Source organism: Dama dama, chromosome 22 (assembly GCF_033118175.1).
Source record: "Dama dama isolate Ldn47 chromosome 22, ASM3311817v1, whole genome shotgun sequence".
NCBI lineage: Eukaryota > Metazoa > Chordata > Mammalia > Artiodactyla > Cervidae > Dama > Dama dama.
Genome location: NC_083702.1, coordinates 13075398 through 13095416, shown reverse-complemented (window position 1 = coordinate 13095416; position 20019 = coordinate 13075398). Strand labels below are relative to the sequence as shown.

General features: G+C 49.4%; 1 protein-coding gene across 1 annotated transcript in view; it reads left to right on the top strand.

Annotated features, from left to right (window-relative positions):
- The window catches only part of IQSEC3 (IQ motif and Sec7 domain ArfGEF 3), an 84903-nt gene that overhangs the window by 7933 nt on the left and 56951 nt on the right, over positions 1-20019 (top strand). The window lies entirely within an intron of this gene.

Here is a 20019-nt window from a genome sequence, read left to right as displayed (position 1 = left end):
CTTTGGGGACTTCAAGGTTATCCCCCTTGTTAAAATGCAAATTCTCCTAGGACAGGAGAAAAACAACACGTTTGGCTCTAAAAGCATGGGGGTTTATCTGAGCAGAGCTGAGGACGAGCTTGACAAGGGAAGAGGATGTCTAACAGCTGAGACAGAAGGCTCAGAAGGTGTTGACGGGCTCACAGGGGAGGCTGATGAAGCTTAAGTGGTCTTCATGTCCACTGTATTTTGCAAGGAATTAGCATTGCCTGGCAAGCAAAGGGGAGGGACCCGGGGCACTCACTCCCACACTGGCTCGTCTTGAAATTATCTGCGCTGGAGAAGGAATACTTCCCCAATGAGCCCCATGTGTAAAAGTCACAAGGCAGGAATCTAAGGAGCATCCTGGTGCTTGGTTAAGCAATTTTGATCCTTTCTAGGCCCTTAAAATAATATGTTAGACGGTAAAAATCTCACACAATTCTGATGGGGTCTGTCATGGTGGGGGGAGATGTCGGCAGGCAGTAGGTGGATGTTACATGAGCCTGAGAAGGGTGGGGGATGGAGGTGAACTCAACACCTAGCAGTGTGTGTGATGAACAACATGAGAAGGAATAAGCTCTCAGTGCGTAGGGCACAGGCAGCCTCATCCATCCTTGAGTGGAGGGAGGGGGTACGGCGTCAGGGCTGAAGAAAGTCTCAGCTGGAGGGAGGTCCATGAGCGGGTGGGCGGTACACACACTCATGGGCACAGTTTCCACAGCTGAGCACCTGGGAAATGCTGGATAAGAGGCTCAGGTCTGAAGGTCAACTGGGGAGCGTAGATCCCACCCTGATTCTACCCATGAGGATTGAGAGCCCCCTCCTGCTTTGCCCCAAGTCTCTGAGCAGTCCAGTCCTCAGCCTGGGAAGCTTCGGGAAGAATGAAGCATGAGAAAGCCTTGGAGTGTTCCAACAGACACACACACATACACACACTCTCTCTCTCTCTCTCTTTGCACATGCACACTCGCACACAGCCCATCAGCAGGCTCAACTAGAAATGGAAAACACGTCCAAGAGGACAAGAGGGAACGGAAGTCCAACTTGCTGCCGTGTTACCAGGGAGAAAAAAGACAAAGGAGAAAGAGTTGGATTCTGGGGTCACCGCCTGGCCTGGGAGCAGCCATGGGAAGCAGCAGCCAGGCTCCAGGCCTCTCCTGTTTCTCCACCAGGCTGTGGTGTGAGCTCCGGCCAGGGAGCCGCTAGGACACTGATGGGAGGAACAGTGGGTGTCAGTCTGGCGTGGCTGCGTTTGGGGGATGGAGAAGGTGCATCTGTGCGAGGGTAGGCCCATTCCTGATTCCGGCCGGAGGAGGGGGTGAGGACCCCACCCCACAGGACAGGCTCCTCACTGCCATCTCACTGCCCAGACTGCGCACGCTGTCCGACTCTGGCCTCCTTCTTTCTCTGTGTGCTTGCTTCTCTCTGCTGCCCAGCCAGCTCCTCCTGGTCCCCCAATGGGGCGAGTCTACAGCACCTCTTCTTTCTCCCCCTCACTTTGCCTGGAACATGGGGGAGATTCGGCCTCTGGAGGCTGTGAGCTCCGGGAAGAAGGAGGTGGGCGGTACAGGGGCAAGGTACTTGGGCCTCTGCAGAGGTGCTGTGTTTGGACGCTCAGGTGCTGGCAGCAGCAAGATGCTGGCCAAGGCGCAGTGATCTGCTCTGAACTGGCCAGGCTGTGGCCAGGGCCTGGCGCCCCTGACCTCTCCAAGTCTGGATGCAGCAGGTCAAACCAGCTGCTTCCCTGTCTCCAATCAGGAATGCACTCCCCATCCCAGCGGAGAGGCAAGGGAATTCCACAATTTCCTCAGTGATAAATGATTCCAATCTACCACGATTTTCATTCAACACATCACTTCAACACAATGATTATTTAAAACAGCAACAAAAACTCAGCAGAGCGATTCGGAATCTCCTGGCTGTGTCTAACGTTTCCGGTGCACAGACTGGTCTTTAGGAACAGAGATGCCCGGGTGCTTCCAAACCAGCTTGCTGGGCATCCTGGATATTCTTGGAGCTACTCAAGTCCTAAGGACCCGTGGGGGAAGGCCAAAGGGAATTCTAGAGGCACGTCAAGGCACCGCGAGGCAGCAGTGGACGGGGTGGGTAGGGGACAGTTTCTTGGAGCAGCTCGACTGAGCCCAAAAGCCAGGACTCTGGGGTCCTGATCGCTGTGTCCACCCTCACTGACCCCAAGTGTGAACTGCTGCAAATCCACCCCCCCTCCTTCAGCGGGCCTTGGTGTCCCCTCTGCCCAGTGGGGACAATCGGTCTTTGCCCATCTCTGGGTCCCTCTCTGCCCATGGGTCACCGAGGCTGGGGCAAAGCTGAGCCGTTTCAGAGGTCGCTGCAACAGGACCAACTTACCTTGGATGAGAAAACTGACTTCCAAATGCTAAGAGCCTCCAGAAGGGAGCTCAGAATCCGCTGGTTTTTTTTTTTTTTTTTTTTTTTTTTTTTGCGAGAAACCAAGGAGACAGACCCTGGGGCCCCGTGCAGGGCGGCCAGGGCCCGCAGGTCGGGGAGGGCGGGGTGCATTCCGTGGGGTCTTCCCGCTCCAGATTCTCGGTATTTGCAGGCTCCCGCCCACCGGAGCGTAAACCCCGGAGCAGCCGGAGGGGAGCGCTCGGAGCCTGGGGAAGCCCTTCCGCGGGTGGCGCGTCCCGGGGGCTCCGCGGGGGCGGGCGTGCCGGGCCGGGCTCGGGGCTGCGTGGGCGGCCTGGCTAGCGGCCGCTGCGGAACGTCCCGGCTCACGCGCCCCTCCGCGCTTCCCGCGGGGGCGGCGGGGCGGCCCCCTCCTACCCCGCCCCGCCGCGTCGGGAAGCTGTGTGCCTCGCGCCCCGCCTGGCGGGGCGGCTGCTGAGTCACGCGGCCGGGGAGCGTGGCCGCTGCCCCCACCTGCGTGCCCGGCCCCGCAGGGTGGGGAGAGGCGTATCTCGCGGGTCGGCTGCTCCCCCGCAGCGCACCCCCCACCTTCCCCGGTCTGGCGCGCCGCCCGCCCTCGGTGTCTGGGAGCATCCCAGCCTCCCGCCTCCCGGGGGCCCGGCCCGGGGGGAGGCTTCCGGGCAGCGGTCCCTCCCCAGACACGACCCGCTGCCCTCCTCCGGGGGTGGGGGCTGGAGGCTGGGGGACTGGGGCAGGATGGAGGGGTGGCGCTGCCCTACGGTGCGGACGATCCAAGCTGGATGTCTCAGCCGGGACTGTGGAAAGGGCCATCGTCTTTCTGGGAGAAGCCGCAGGGGCAGCGAAGAGGATCGCGGGTCAGGGAGGGGTCAAGGAGGTCCAGTTCTACGCAGCATCTGCCTCACTAGCCTTCCTTGTACCCGAGTCACCTTGGCATAAGATCCCAGCCCTGCCTTAGCTTCCCATAGCTAGATCAACCCTAAAGGAAATCAACCCTGAACATTCATTGGAAGGACTGATGCTGAAGCTGAAGCGCCAATATTTTGGCCACCTGATGTGAAGAGCCGACTCATTGGAAAAGACCCTGATGCTAGGAAAGATGGAGGGCAGGAGGAGAAGGGGGCGCCAGAGTGTGAGATGGTTGGATGGCATCACTGACTCAATGGACGTGACTTCGAGCAAACTCTGAGAAATAGTGAAGGACAGGGGAGCCTGGGGTGCTGCAGTCCGTGGGGTTGGGAAGAGTTGGACACACTCAGCGACTGAAGAGCCGGAGAATCACATGGCCTCCAAGTTCTGGGCCAACCTGTGATGACTGTAGCAGTTCAGAGTGTGGCCTCGGGTTTGGGCCCTGACCCCATCATGTACTGATGTGACCCTCAGCAGTGACAGCCTTGGTTTTCTTGTCTCTAAAATGGGAGTAGGAACAGTGAAACCCCCCAGGACCACCATGATAGTTTAGAGTCAATGGCAATAAAGCACCCAGCGACCTGGGTGCCTGGCCCAGTGGGGCCTCAGGGACAGCTGTCATCTGGGGCCCCCTCTGGCAAGAACTGGGCTGAAAAGTGTTTTTGGAAGGTGGAGTCTTCCAGAGGGCTCAGAATAGGTCTCCTCATTCTCTGACAGCCCCTCAAGTATTTGAAGGCAGTCAATTCTCCTTGGCCTTCCTGACCACTCTCTCCAGCTGCCTCCTTTGCTTTCAGATGAGCTCACCGAAGCCTGTAATTTCTGTTCCAGGTGGGTCTGTGGGTGGTTCGGTCCCCTCAAATCTGGCTTCCAGCTCCTAGAACATTGGAGCCGCAATGAGCCCTGTAGCTCAGGAGTCAGATGTGGCCTGGCCAGCTGGGGAAGTGGAGTCCTTCCCTCAGCCCTGCCCCAACCATGCAGGTTCTGGTTGCTACCTGGCTCTGCGTGGCACCTAGGAACTCACTGGCTTTCTCAGCCCTGGGCGGTAGATGGCGAAGCCACTGTCAGAGAAGCCCGTTCTCTGGAACGAGCCCCTGGGTTTGTTCTGCTGGAAGCAGTCTGTCCTTCCACTCTGGCCCCCTGTCCTTCTTCAGGTAGCTTTCATTTTAAAACCCTACATGCTGAACTTTTCACATGTTTAGCTTTTATTTTGTCAATCTGGTTGTGTTCTTTTTAAAGTTGAATTTACTCTTTTCAAATAGGTAGTATCAAAACATCGACATAGTACAAAATTTGAAAGATGCAAGAATTTACAGTGAAAAGTGTTTCCTCACCTCTATTTTGCACCCACTCAGCCCCAGCCCCTGTTCCTAGCAGCTACTGTTAGCAATTTCTTGTGCATCCTTCCAGGGATAGTCTGTATGTGTGTGTATGTATATATATATAGGCTTCCCAGATGGCGTTAGTGGTAAAGAATCCAACTGCCATTGCAGGAGACACAGAAGACGTGGATTTGATCCCTGGGTTGGGAAGATCCCCTGGAGGAGGAAATGGCAACCCACTCCAGTATCCTTGCCTGGAAAATTCCATGGGCAGAGGAGCCTGGGGGGGCTGTAGTCCATGGGGCCTGCAAAGAGTCGGACACAACTGAGCACTCATATGTTTATATGTATATACATTTGTTTAGATATATATATATTTCATTTTGGACAAATGGTAGTATACTAAACACTTCTGCATCTTGCATTCTTCCCCCCTAATAATCTATCTGGGTGATGCTTCCATATTCAGTATAAAAAGAGCTGTCTCATTCTTTTCAATAGCTATAAAGTATTCCATTGTGTGACTGTGAATCTAGGCCTTTCTTTTCATTCACTGAGCGTGCGGAAGGCACGCTCTGGGCAGCCTGCCTCTGTGTAATCATTTGGGTGGGCTTTTCTGAGGGTGGGGATGGGTTGTGCACAGGTAGGCAGGCATTATCCAGTGGTTCTGTTTGAACTTGGCCCTCCAGCAGGGAACCTGCTGGTGGAGATTCCTACAGACACTGGTAAATTGTGGTAGAAATAGATTCAGGGAGTGGGCTTTCCTACCTGGAAACTCTCCACTGCTGCAGGCTCACTGTGTTGTCTGCACTCATCAGTGTTGGGGAAGCTGCCGGGATGTTATAATCTGGTTCAACATGAGCTGAGAGTGAGTCCTACAGCCCATCTTCTCCAGGAAGTCTTCCTGAACTGATCTGAGAAATAAACTGAGGTTTTCATCATCTCTTCCCCTACTTGCCACTCCAGGCTGAACACACTCCAGTCCTTGCTGAGGGTGAAATTAATTCTTTATTCCTGTGGCTTATAAGTGCTTATTTTCTTCTCTCTGTAAGTAAATATCTATGGCATCTGCATTCTTTATTTCACTTAACAAATATTTATCGATTGTCTACTGTGTGCCAGGTACTCAGATATAGCAGCGAGCAAAATACCCCACATCACTTCATGAAGCTTAGAGACAAAAAAAGTAAATAAACAAGGTTAAGAATTAAAACATATGTTTGATGGGATAAGTGCTCTGGGGAGAAAGAGAGCAAGGAGGCCTGGGAATAAAGAGGTTTGCAATTTCAGAAGGGGTGCCCTGGGAAGGCTGGGAGCTAAGGTAGCGCCTGAGTGTGCCCTGGAGAAGGGGTTCTATGTGGTCTGGGGGAAGAGGGCTCCTGGCAGGGTCCGCAGCGGCAAGGGGGCGAGGGAGGCAGGGGGCTGATGGAGCACAGGGAGAGTGGTCTGAGGGGAGGCAGCGACCTTGGAGGGGTGGCAATTGCAGGGGTGGGGGGGCGTGCAGGGCTGCAGCAAACCTTGTAAGAGAGTCTTGCCTGGGATTTCCAGACCCACCAGTCAGTGTTTGGAAGTGCGTGGGGATGTTTCAGTGGCTGGCAGGGGTGGGAGGGGATCCTTTGCTGGCATTTAATGAGCAAGGGCTATGGCTGACATCCTCTACTGCTCAGGACCATCCCCACCAGGAAGAGTTTTCCTGCCCACAGTGCCAGCGTTGCTTGATGAGAAACACTTATGGAGCCTTGGAACCTGTTGTGAAGCGTCTGGCTTTTACTTTGAGAAAAACTGGGAGCTGGTGGATGGTTTTGAGCAGAGAATACTTCAAAGGGACCTCAGCTACTGGGTTGAGCTTGGGTTGAAGATAGACTGAGGAGGAAGAAAGTTGGTGGCAGGGAGAGAAGGTGAAATGTTGTTGCAAGGTCCAGGTGAGAGATGGAAGTAGCTTGGACCAGGGGTCGTGGCAGTAAGTGGCGATAAGCAGGCAAACCCACAGGGCTTCCTGAGGGATTAACGTGGGTATGAGAGAAAGAGGAGGTGAGGATGAGTCCAAGGGTTAGGGCCAAAGTTATTGGAAGGATGAGATGAGGATGTCTGTAGGGGTTGAGTTTTAGCCACGCTAAGTTGGAGATGCCTGTTAGACATGCAGGTGGAGATGGCCTTTGAATGGACTAGAGATAAAATCTGGGGAGGGTGACACCAGCAAGGAATAAGAAAAGAAAACCAAAGAGGGCCAGTATGGAGCCTTGGAGCACAGTGGTATCAAGAGGCGGGGAGGGGAGTGGAGAAGGAGCAGTCGAAGAAGGAAGAGAAGAGCTGGAGACCCACGTGGTGTCCCAGCAGAGAGGGGTCTCAGTGTGGAGGACGGGAGCGGAGTCACCCCCTGGACAGGGTGAGCGGGAAGGGCAGCCCACTGAGCAGCGTGGAGGTCATTGGTGACCCCAAAAAGCCCAACTTGGGTAGAGCAAGGGGCAGGGCAGAAGCTTGATTGGTGTGGAGAAGGGAAAAGAGACTTAGACAAATTGACCCAGTGTGAAGTTTCGCCTTAACTAGGTTCTGATTCAGATGAAAGTAAAGTGAAAGTGAAAGTTGCTCAGTCGTGCCTGACTCTTTGCGACCCCATGGACTATACATGGAATTCTCCAGGCCAGAATACTGGAGTGGGTAGCCTTTCCCTTCTCCAGGGGATCTTCCCAACCGAGGGATTGAACCCAGGTCTCTCGTGTTGCAGGCGAATTCTTTACCAGCTGAGCCACAAGGAAAGCCCTGATGAAGCAACTGTAAAAAGACTTTTTTTTTTTTTTAATGATTTTAGCTGTACCACGAGGTACTTGGGAACTTCCCTGACCAGGGAGCAAACCCACACCCCCTGCATTGGAAGCAGGGAGTTTTAACCACTGGACTGCCAGGGAAGTCGTAAAACAACATTTTTAAGGCAATCAGGGACATTTGAACCCAATATTAGGGCTTCCTAGGTGACACAGTGGTAAAGAACCTGACTGCCAAGGCAGGAGACTCAAGAGATGCAGGTTCGATCTCTGGGTTGGGAAGATCTCCTGGAATAGGAGATGGCAACCCACTCCTGTATTCTTGCTTGGGAAATCCCGTGGACCGAAGAGCCTGGTGGGCTATAGGCCATGGAGTCTCAAAGAGTTGGACACGGCTGAGTGACTAAGCACACAGGAGAAATGTGGGGGTAGAAGACTGGCAAAGTACGTGTTTGAAATTTCCCTAAAAGGAAGTTTAGAAGATGACAGAATGGAAGGATCTATAGAAAGTGAGTATAGAAAACTCTGATGAATTTTTCTAGGAAGGAAAAGTAAAGAAATGGGCTGATACCTGGAGGGGATGAGGGTTCAGGGCAGAAGGTTGTTCTTGAAGGTGGGAGAGATGGGAACGTGCTTGTCTCAGCTTGCTGCAGGGACGGCCATCCACAGGAGAGGCCCTGCTCTGAGCTCTGCAGGGAGATTGAGGACACAGCCTCAGTGCCTGGAGGAGCGTAATAAAAATTTAATAAAAGCTAATATTTTATCCTGCACTCACTGTGGCCTGGGCATTCTCTTAAGTGCCTTACAACCTAACTTTATCTCAATATATGTCTCAGTAACTTTTATAGTTGGTGGGGGGTGAGGCACAACAGGGTCAGGAACCCCTTCTCGGTCAAGCAACCGTGAGGCAGCATCCAGGTTCAAACCCAGGGCGGGTGTGACTCTGGAGTCAGTGCTCTCAGCCTCCATGTTCCAAAGCCTTCCTGCAGACAATTGCGGGAACCAGGAACGGGCATGCACGTGGCCTTCACCCTGGAGACCATCGTTGAGGGGGAGGTTGCGGGGGAAGGGAAGTACCTGCATGTACTTTATTTGTTTATTTAGCTTTTTAAAAAGCAGCTTTATTGAGAGATATGATTCATATCCCATCAATTCACCCATTTAAAGAATATAATTCCTGGGACTTCCTTGGTGGGCCAGTGGCTAAGACTCAGAGTCTCCAATGCAGGGGGCGTGGATGCCGTCCCTGGTCAGGGCCTAGATCCCAAGATCCCTCATGCCATGGCAAGGATCGAGGATCCCACAAGCCCCAGCTAAGACTCAGCACAGCCAAACAAATAAATATTAAGAAAAAGTAAAGTGTACAATCCATGGTTTTTTAGCATCATCATAATCTTACTGCATTTTCATCCCTTTAAAAAAGAAATCCTGTACTCTTTGTCACTAGTCAAATCTTCCAACTCTTCTTAACCTCAGGCAAACACTCATCTCTTCTCTGACTCCAGAGAGTTCCCCGAGTTGGATGTGTCATGGGAATAGAGCCGTGGAAGAAGTGGTCCTGTTTGCCTGGCATCTTCATAGTGTCTTCAGGGTTCATACACACACACTGTAGCTTGTGTCAACACTTGGTTCTTTTTCTTGGTAGAATACTATTCCATGGCGTGGACAGACCACACTTTGTTCATCCCTTTGTCCGTGGATGGGCATCTAGGTTGCTCCCACATTTCGGCCAAGTCTACTTTAAAGGAAGTTTTCAGGATTCCCATGCAGCTCCCTGCCCAAGAACTATTAAAGGGACTTTCTTGGTGGTCCAGTGGTTAAGAATCTGCCTTGTAATTCAGGGGATGCAAGTTCAGTCCCACAAAAGGCAACGAAGATTCTGCATGCTGCAACTAAGACCCAACGCAGCCAAATTAGAAAAAAAAAAGGAGCCGTTAGAATAGATCAGCTGAATCAGCTAGCTGGGGGCTGGGAAAAAATGAAATTTATTGAACTAATGAGCTGAGCTGGGCAGGAAAGGGAATGTGGAGAGAGCAGAACTGAGCATATTATTATTGTTTAGGGATGGACGTTTTATTTGGGCTCCTCAAGAGCAGAGTTCTAGCTGTCCATGCATTTAACAAGTAGTTATTGAGCATCTTCTGCATGTCTGGCTCTGCTGTAGGTGCAGGGGACTCACAGGGAACAAGTCAGACAAAGACTCAGCCATCAAGGAAGTCACATTTGAGAGGAGAAGACAGATGTTCAACAAGAAAAGTAACTCATGTTTATACACACTCATTGTGACTGTGAGGAAAAATCAGGGAGGTATGGGAGGAGGGCAGTTTATAGGCAAAACCTCATGTAGGAGGTGACATTGACCAGAGTTTAAAAAAGTGAGGGATGGAACCACAGGAAGACCTGAGGAGAAAATATTCTGTGCAAAGGCCCTGGGGCTGGAAGAAACACATGTGTTCAGGGAATGGAAGGGCAAGGTAGAGAGAGACAGAGACAGAGGTGGGGTTGTGGGCCTCAGGGCCCCTCCAGAGGGGTGTGTAGGGTGGAAGCTGGGGGAATTTGAGCAGGGAGCAAAGTCTCCACTCAGACAGGAAATAGTCAGGGGGCTCTAGGGGCACAAGAAAGAGAGCAGCTTGCAGAGAGAACCCTGCAGTGCAACCCACAACCATCTGATCTTCACTCATCTTGTTCATTCAGTCTTGCAACATCCACATACTAATTTCTGCTATGCACTTGGCATTTATGTATGTCTTTAAATCTCATTTTATCCATACAGTCTTAATGGGAAGGCATGATTATCCCCATTTCATAGATGTGGTAACTGCAGCCCAGAGAGGTTAAGTTGACCCACCAAGGTCACACAGCAATCCTGGTATCTTCAGGATTCACACACAAGCTTTAGCCGCGTGCTCCCTGATGTAGCTATCCCCACTCCAGAGGAGTATAGGGGACTTTCCTGTGGTGGGGAAGTACTTTCAGGAACTTTGCCAGGGTTCATGATCAGAAAGGCTGGTGGTCCCACGTGCCCCCCATATGACACACCCACATGACAATGGTTCATGCTGCTGAGCTTGGCCTTTGGCCCACTCATCTCTGTTGTGTCCTGAGGACTGGGTTTGAGGACGGGCAGAGTGTCACATGCAGCCATGGATGGATGATTTGCAAGTTCCCCCCCAGGACATTGTGGGCTTCCCAGGCGGTTCAGACAATAAAGAATCCACCTGTAATGCAGGAGACCTGGGCTCGATCCCCTGGTCGGGAAGATCTCCTGAAAAAGGAAATGGCAACCCACTCCAGTATTCTTGCCTGGAGAATCCCATGGGCAGAGGAGCCTGGTGAGCTACAGCGGGTTTTAGAAGAGTCAGACACAACTGAAGTGACTTAGCATGCGTGAGACATCCTAGCCTTTCATGGCCACGTGGTCAGCAGGGTTCATGTAAGGGATGAAACATCCTTGGTCTCAGTCCTGTGTGTGCCCATCTGCACATGCAGGGTTGCACATGAAAATATGTGTGTGCACATGCATGTCTACACAGCCAAGAGTGAGTGCGTGTGCATGCACGACACATGTGCAGGATTGTGTGTGCATAGGTTTAGGGTGTTCACAGACTCGCCAGAGGGGAGGCAGGTACTGAATGAAGCTCCTCCCAAACCTGCAGCTCATAGGGTGTCCAGGAACCCAGCTGCCTCCTGCGGTCAGAGAAGGGGTCCCGGTGGAATTCCTCCCTAGGGCATCTGTGGCTCCCTGGCTGCTCCATGGGGCGCTAGCCTAGGATGAGAGGAACTCAGCCCAGTGCTGGTTTCACCCGTTACCAGCTGTGCAACGTTGGGAAAACCAGGTCACCTCTCTGTTCCTTACCTGCCAAGGGGACTAACTAGATCTAACCCAAAGATGAAAAGGTGTGTGAGAAGATGCTTATATAAGCTGCGAGGGGCTGGAGTGAAGGGAAGAGACGGCAACCTGGGTGCCCAGCAAGGTGCTGGTGCTGAATGTCACAAGGAATGCACTGGCAACAAAAGCAGAAAGAAACAAGTGTGATGGCATCAGACTGGAAAGATTTCGCACAGCACGGAAACCATCAACAAAACAAAAAGGCAGCGTACCAAACGGAAGGAGATATTTCCAAATCAGGCCGTGATAAGAGGTGAATATTCAAAGTGTGTAAAGAACTCATACAACTAAGTAGCAAAAAACAAACCAGTTAAAAAATGGGGAGAGGGGACTTCCCAGGTGACTCAGTGGTAAAGGATCCTCCTGGTAAAGAATCCGCCTGCCAAAGCAGGAGACGTGGGTTGAATCCCAGGTCCAGGAAGATCCCACCAAGGGATCTAGGTGGGAGGTAAAGCTAAGGAAAAGCTAGGGCTATGAGCCACAACCTCTGAGCCTGTGCTCTAGGGCCTGGGAAATGCAACTGCTGAAGCACTCGCTCCCAGAGCCCGTGCTCTGCACCAAGAGAAGCCACCACAATAAGAGGCCCACATACTGCAGCTATAGAGTAGCCCTCATTTGAGACAACTAGAGAAAGCCTGTGTGAAGCAACGAAGACCCAGTGCAGCCCAAAATAAATTAAAAAGATAAAATAAAAAACCACCATGAGACACCATATCACCCCTGTTATTAAGCCGATTGTAATCAAAAGGACAAGAAAGAACAAATGTCGGAAAGGATATGGAGAAAAGGGGAACCTCGTGCACTGTTGTGGGAATGTAAATTCATGCAGCCGCTATGGAAGACAGTATGGTTCTTCAAAAAAATTAAAACTACAGCTACCGTATGACCCAGTAATTCCACTGCTGGGTATTGATCCAAAGGAAGTAAAAACAGAATCTGAAAGAGATAGCTACACTCCCATTTATTGCAGCATTATTTACAATAGCATAGGTATGGAAACAACCTGCATGTTCATCAATGGAAGAATGGGTAAAGAAGATGGATCCACATATGTACATATGTATATATACACACACACATATATATAATGGAATATTATCATCCAGCCATGAGAGAAGGAAATCTTGCCTTTGTGACACCATGGAAAGACCTTGAGGGTGTGATCCCAAAGCCAGACAGAGAAAGACAAATACTGCATGATATTACTTACATGTGGACTCTTAACAAGAAAAAAAAAGTCAAATTCATAGAAACAGAATGGAGAAAACTGGTTGCCAGGGGCTGGGTGTGTGGTGGAGGAAATAGGGAGAAGCTAGTAATGGGGTGTACAAACTTCCACCTGTGAGATGAATAAAGTCTGAGAATCAAGTATAAAACAGAATTGATAGCACTGTGTTGCATAATTGAAAAGAAAACAAAAGAATGCACTAGACCCAGGGAGACCCCCAGGCCAGCAAACATTGACCAGGTAATGGGTGGCCAGCAAGGGATGGGGGTATGGAGACACAAGACGTGGTGTTTGCTGTTTGATTGGGAAATAGAGCAGCTCATTCGAGAATGAAGCCTGACCCCAAAGGCTCACTTTCAGGATGGTCCCAAGCGCCGGCTGGATCAGTTGGTGTTGTTGGACGTTGGCCCCTTCCTTTTCCATGGACTTCTCCCCCCACGGGGATGGGTTCCTCCCATCACCATGGAAACAAGCCAGCAGACCACTTCTCAGGAAGCCAGGGCCAGGGTGTTTCAAGAAGGAGGGTCTGGCCAATGAATCTGTGGAAGAGTCAAGTCAATGAAGCTCGCTGAGGGCTCCCTGGGGGAAGCTCTATTAGGGCTCTGGGGAGGAGCTACATTCCAGTGAGTTCCAGGAGATCAAGGTGAGATGAAGCGCCTGTAGCAGCCGGCTCTTTCTCGGGGGCTGTAGAGGAGAGGGGAGGGTGTAGCCTGTGAAACGGGACAGTGTTGAAGCCCATCGAGGAGGAGAAAGCCTGATGAGGGGGCTTGGAGAGAAGGGATCACCCTCCCTGAGATGGAAGGGTGGCAGAAGCAGGGGATTTAATAACAGCTGACAGTTATTTAGCAGCTGAATATGTAAGTCATATTCAGCTCAGCTTAGTCGCTCAGTTGTGTCCGATTCTTTGTGAACCCATGGACTGTAGCCCACCAGGCTCCTCTGTCCATAGGATTCTCCAGGCAAGAATACTGGAGTGGGTTGCCATTCCCTTCTCAAGGGATCTTCTTAACCCAGGGATTGAACTCAGGTTTCCTGCATTGCAGGCAGAGTCTTTACCGTCTGAGCCACCAGGCAATCGTCTATTGTGCACCAATTTCTATTGTAAGTGCATGTGTTTTAACTCATCTCACCCTCAGAACAATGCTGTAGAGAAGCTCTATCGTTAACCCCATTTGTAGATGAGGAGACCAAGGCAAGGTGGGTACTGAGGAGTTAGGCAGAATTAAGCAAGGAGGCTTCCTCCAGTCAGTGAGACCAGGAGGGTGGGGGTGGGCCACTGGAGATTGGAGAGATGGAACAGGCTTAATCACTGCAGGAAGAGAGCTTCCAGTTAGAAGAATAGTTTCCCAATTGTTTTTTAAAACAAGGAAACTTTTTCCCCACCCTCCACATCAAATCTGATGGCATCCTAACATGTAATTAGACCAGATCAGAGCTCCGGTTGGAGTGTAAGTTCCATGCCCAGCCTTCTCCACTTGCCTCCTGACTCCAGGGTGGCCCCTGGGGCAGCCGATGGAGCCCTGAGGCTCCTCAGAACCCAGGAGAGAAACACAGGGTTTCTGCAGGACCAGACTTCTTCATATGAACATCTAAGAACCAGCAGCCTGTTTTCAGGGGAATCCTCTCTGAGAGGGAGATGCAGGTAGCTCTTCCCCCAGGCTCTGTAACCCCTATTCCTTGGCAGTGGGGGGACACAGACGAGATCGAGAGTCCTCAGCCTCCAGGATCTAATGCCTGATGATCTGAATGGAGCTGATGTAATAAGAATAGAAAAGTGCACAATAAATGTAATGCACTTGAATCATCCCGAAACCATCCCCCCTACCCCAGTCCATGGAAAAATTGTCTTCCACGAAACTGGTCCCTGGTGCCACAAAGGTTGGGGACCACTGGACTAGATGACCTTTAAAGCTCCTCCAAAGGAGACTGGGCAGAGAATGAGCAGGAAACAGAGGCTGGTGAGAGGGAGGCCCACCTGATCTTGCAGCCCTGGTCTGACTTGGGGTGGAACACAGCTGCGGGCCTCCTAGACCAGGGTGACATTTCTGTAGCTTTCTGCTCCTGGCTGCTGGGACATCTGTCATCACTTGCATTGTTATTAAGACCTTTCCAAAGCTTTCTGAGGAGGAGGTACGTTTGGCAGACTGCACTGAGGAGCAAAGAAAGTCCACCCTTTCCTTCTTGCCCCTGGCCTGCAGGAGGGGCGGGGGCTGGGAGGAGGAAGTAGGGAAGGCAGCAGGCAGTCTCTGCTGGCCGCAGAGCCGGGGCCGCTGAGCCCCTCAGTTTCCCAGACCAATAACAGTAACAGACGTCAGTAACAGACGTCCAAGGCGGCGCGAGTGGTAAAGAACCTGCCTGCCTAGCAGGAGACGTAAGAGACGCAGGTTCAATCCTTAGGTCAGGAAGAGCCCCTGGAGGAGGGCACAGCAACCCATTCCAGTGTTCTTGCCTGGAGAATCCCATGGACAGAGGAGCCTGGTGGGCTACAGTCCGTGGGGTCACAAAGATTTGACAGGACTGAGCGTCTTAGCACAGCAGAGTCATGTTCGTGTGTCTAGGCTGGGCTTATTAGGTTTCTCCCAGTGCAGTTTTGCATTTAAGTCTTACTGAATCCCCACAACTCAGTAAGATGCACAGGGCAGGGATAAGAGCCTGGTTTACAGTGACTTGGCAGGTTTACAAGGTGAGCCTGGTTTACAGTGCTGGCCCAGGGCCAGCGTGTGGAGAGGGGCCTGGGGCTCCATCCCCAGCTCCTGCGCTGTTGCTGCTGCACTTCTTGGATCATCCCCCCCCATCCCCGCCCCCGCTGTAGGCCCCCGGCCAGCATTTTCCTGGCTCAACCACCCCCACCCCCAACTTTCTCATTGTCCTGCTTTCTGGCCCCCTGGCCTCCTTTGGCTCAGCTGCAAGCCATCTGGTCTCTGAAAATCCAATCTAACAGTTGAAGAGAATGAAAAAGTTGGTGTTTTTTCCTGCTGTGTGAGGGTAGGGGGGTGTTTAATAATTAGGTGACCCCGGGGGCAATGGGAGGAGGAAACTTAGAAATTATCCTCAAGACCCTTGATGAAGTATCAAGAAGTGAGAAGGGGAAGAAAATATTTTGGTCTTAAAAAAATCAGCCATATTAAGATACAGTTACATAAAATAAAATCCTCCCATATTTAAATGTGTAGGTTGTGATTTTTGACAAATGTCTACGGCTATGTAGCTACTTCTCAAGTGACGGAACATCTCCACCACCCAATGACATCTTGTTCCCTTCAGCTTGAAACTCCCCGCTTCCGTGTCACTGAAACTGATCTGTTTCCTGTCACTGTGGATTTGCCTTTTCTAGAACCTCATTCGCATGGAATCATGCAGTGTGTGTGTGGACTTTTGTGTCTGCTGTCCTTCACTTACTGTAAGGCTCTTTTGAAATTCATCCACTTGTTGCCTATATGAGTAAGCTTATTCCTTTTTATTGCTGAATAGTATTCTGTTGTATAGATATGCTACAATCTGCTTATCTGTTTACCAGTTCAGGACACTTAGGTTTGCTCGATTTTCTTTTTTTTTTTAACATAAGCCTCTCTCCCCTTTTTTCTAAAAATACTGCCTCTATATACATTTAGAACACATGTGTGAAGGATACATCATTTACTCAACTTACTAAGGCTTGGTATGTATATGTGTTTACTCTCCTTGAATTAACTCTGGGCCAACTCCATCCCACTCCTACTCCTCTGACCAGGGCACAGAGGCTCACAAAGTGGAAATCACTTTTTTATTTTATTTGGTTGCACAGCATGTGGGATGTTAGTTCCGCGACCAGGGATCAAACCTGTGCCCCCTGCATTGGGATCTCCAAGTCTTAACCACCAGAGTGCCGGGGAAGTCCCTGGAAACCCTCCTGTTAGTCACACAACTCAAGAAATGAATGTTTGAACCAAAACACTTACATGGATATTTAACCTTTTTACATATTTTATTTGATTGTGGTACGAACACACAATGCAAGATCCACTCGCTTAACAGATTCCTGGGTGTACACTGTAGCCATTGACGCAACGCTGTGCATCAGGCCGCCAGGAAAAATTCATCTTGCACGACTGAAACTTTATGTCTGTTGACCAGCAATTTCCCTTTTGTCCCCTCCCCTCCCCCATCCCTGGCATTCTAGTCTCTAATTCTGTGAATTTGACTATTTTAGGATCCTCATTCATATAAGTAGGATCATGCAGGATTTGTCTTTCTGTGACTGGCTTATTTTGCTTAGCATGTCTTTAAGCTTCATCCATGTAGTCAGATACAGCAGAGTTTCCTTCTTTTTTTTTTTGTTCCCATTTTTATTTATTTATTTTTCTTTCAGCCACAGCATGCCATTTGTGGGCTCTTAGTTTCCCAACCAAAGATTGAACCTAAATCCTTGGCAGTGAGAGTGTGGAGTCCTAACCAATGGATTGCCAGCAAATTCCTGGAATTCTCTTCTTTGTAAAGGCTGAATAGATTCCACTTGTATAGAAAGCATTGTCTTTATTTGTCCATCCATCTTTCAGGTTGTGAGTGAATCTTGGCTTTTGTGACTAGTGCTGCACTGAATAATGTGCTGTGTATGCTCCATCCTGTCTGACTCTGTGACCCCATGGACTGTAGCCCACCGGGCCCCTCTGTCCGTGGAACTCTCCAGACAAGAATACTGGGGTGGGTTGCCGTTTCCTCCTCCAGGGCTGCACTGAATATTGGAGTGCTAATATCTCTTCGAGATCCTGATTTCAATTCTTTTGGATAAATACCCAGAAGGGAGATTTCTGGATCATGTGGTAGTTCTATTTTTAATATTTTGAGAAACCTCCATACTGTTTTTTATAGCACCATTTTTTTCATTCCTACCAACTGTGTACAAGGGTTTTAATTTCTCCACATTTTCCCCAATGTTTGTAGTCTTTGTTGTTATTATTTTTTTTAGAATAAACATCCTACCATGTGTGAGGTAACAGCTCCTTGTGGTTTTGATTTGCATTTTCCTGATAGTTACCTTGAGCATCTTTTGATATATCTGTGGGCCATTTGTATGTCTTCTCTGAAAAAATGTTTGTTCAAGTTTTTAGCCCACTTTTAATTGAGTTACTAGGTTTTGTTGCTATTGAGTTGTAGGAGTTCTTTCTGTATTTTGGAAATTAACTGCTTATCAGACATATGGTTTGAAACTATTTTCTCCTGTTCTGTAGGTTGCCTTTTCACTCTGTTGATTTTTTTTTTTTGCAGTGCAGGAGTTTTTTTGGTTTAATGTAGTCCCACTTGCCTATTTTTACTTTTGTTGACTGTGGTTTTGGTGTCATATCCATGAAGTCATTGCCAAGATCAATGTCATAAAGGTCTTATGCTTAAGTCTCTCATCCATTTTGAGCTGATTTTGTGTACAGTGTAAGATATGGGTCCAAATTCATTATTCTGCATGAGGGTGTTAAACTTTCCCAATACCATTTGTTGAAGAGATGATCTCTTCCCCGTTGTGCCTTCTTGGCAACCTTGTCCAAGATCAACTGACAGTGTATGTGTCGAGTTGACAGCCTCTTACTTCTGGGAACATTTGCAGCTGTGAACAGTTTCATGTCGATATGTATTTTTATTTATCTGGGGTAAATACCTAAGCATGCCATTAGTGTTAGTCATTCAGTCATGTCCGACCCCTTTGCGGCTCTTCACTCTGTAACCCACCAGGCTCCTCTGTCCATGGAGTTTTCCAGACAAGAATACTGGAGTGGGTACCCATTCCCTTCTCCGGGGGATCTTCCTGACCCAGGGATCAAACCAGGGTCTCCGGCAATTGCAGGAAGGTTCTTTACTGTCTGAGCCACCAGGGGGGCCCTAGGCATGCAGTGACAGGAGCAAATAGTCAGTGTGTGTTAACTTTATAAGAAATGGCCAGAGTCCTTTCCCAAGAGTTGTGCCGTTTTACATTCCCACCGGAAGTGTAAGCGTCCCAGCTGCTCCACAGTCTCCTCAACACTTGGTGTTGTCAGACTTTTGAACTTAGTCCTTCTCGTGGGCATGCAGTGCTGTCTCATTTTGATTTTCATTCACATCTCCCTAATGACTAGCGATGTCATTAGTATATTTTCTTTGGTGAAGTATCTATTCAAATCTTTAAAAGTGAAAGTGAAATAGAAGTTGCTCAGTCGTGTCCGACTCTTTGTGACCCTGTGGACTGTATGTAGCCTACTAGGCTCTTCTGTTCATGGGATTTTCCAGGCAAGAGTACTGGAGTGGGTTGCCACTTCCTTCTCCAGAGGATCTTCCCGACCCAGGGATCGAACCTGGGTCTCCCGCATTGTAAGCAGATGCTTTACCGTCTGAGCCACCAGGGAAGTCCTATTAAAATCTTTAGTACACTTTTCTATGAAGTTGTTTGTCTTATTTTTTTTTTAAATTTAATTATTTATTTCTGGCCATGCTGGGTCTTCATTTCTTTTCTCCAGTTGTGATGAGCGGAGCTACTTTCCAGTTGCAGCGAGTGGGTTTCTCATGTTGCGGTTCCTGGACTCTAGGGCACAGGCTCAATTGTTGTGGTGCATGGGCTTAGTCGCCCCAAGACGTACAGAATCGTCTCAGACTAGGAACCAACCTCTTATCTCCTACATTGACAGGCAGATTCTTTACCACTGAGCCACCAGGGAAGCCCCTAATTACTGAGTTATAAGAATTCACTTTTCTTAACAGTGTCTTTCAAAACAGAAAATTTCTTTTTATTTCAATGATGTCTAATTTATCAACTTATTTCCTCCACGGTTCGTGCTTTTTGTGTCCTACGTAGGAGATCTCTGTGTCCTCTAAGTCACAGACTTTTTTCTATGTTTCCTTTGAAAAGTTTTATAATTTTATTTATAAAATCATTCGGTTCAGTTCAGCTACTCAGTCGTGTCTGACTCTTTGTGACCCCAAGGACTGCAGCATGCCAGGCCTCCCTGTCCATCACTAACTCCCGGAGTCCACTCAAACTCATGTGCATTGAGTCGGTGATGCCATCCAATCATCTCATCCTCTTATCCCCTTCTCCTCCTGCCTTCAATCTTTCTCAGCATCAGGGTCTTTTCCAATGAGTCAGTTCTTCACATCATGTGGACAAAGTATTGTAGTTTCAGCATTAGTCCTTCCAATGAGTATTCAGGACTGATCTCCTTTAGGATAAACTAGTTGCATCTCCTTGCAGTCCAAGGGACTCTCAAGCGTCTTCTCCAACACCACAGTTCAAAAGCATCAATTCTTCGGCGCTCAGCTTTCTTTATAGTCCAACTCTCACATCCATACATAACTACTGGAAAAATAAAATCATTAGGTCTGTTTATAAAATTATTACATCTGTTACTTTAGGTCTATGATCCAGTTTGTATTAATTCATGTATCTATGGTGTAAGATATGGATTGAAGTCCATTTTCCTGCATATTGATATTCAACTGTTTCAGCACCATCTGTTAAAAAAGTTATTATCCCTTACTGAATTATCTTGG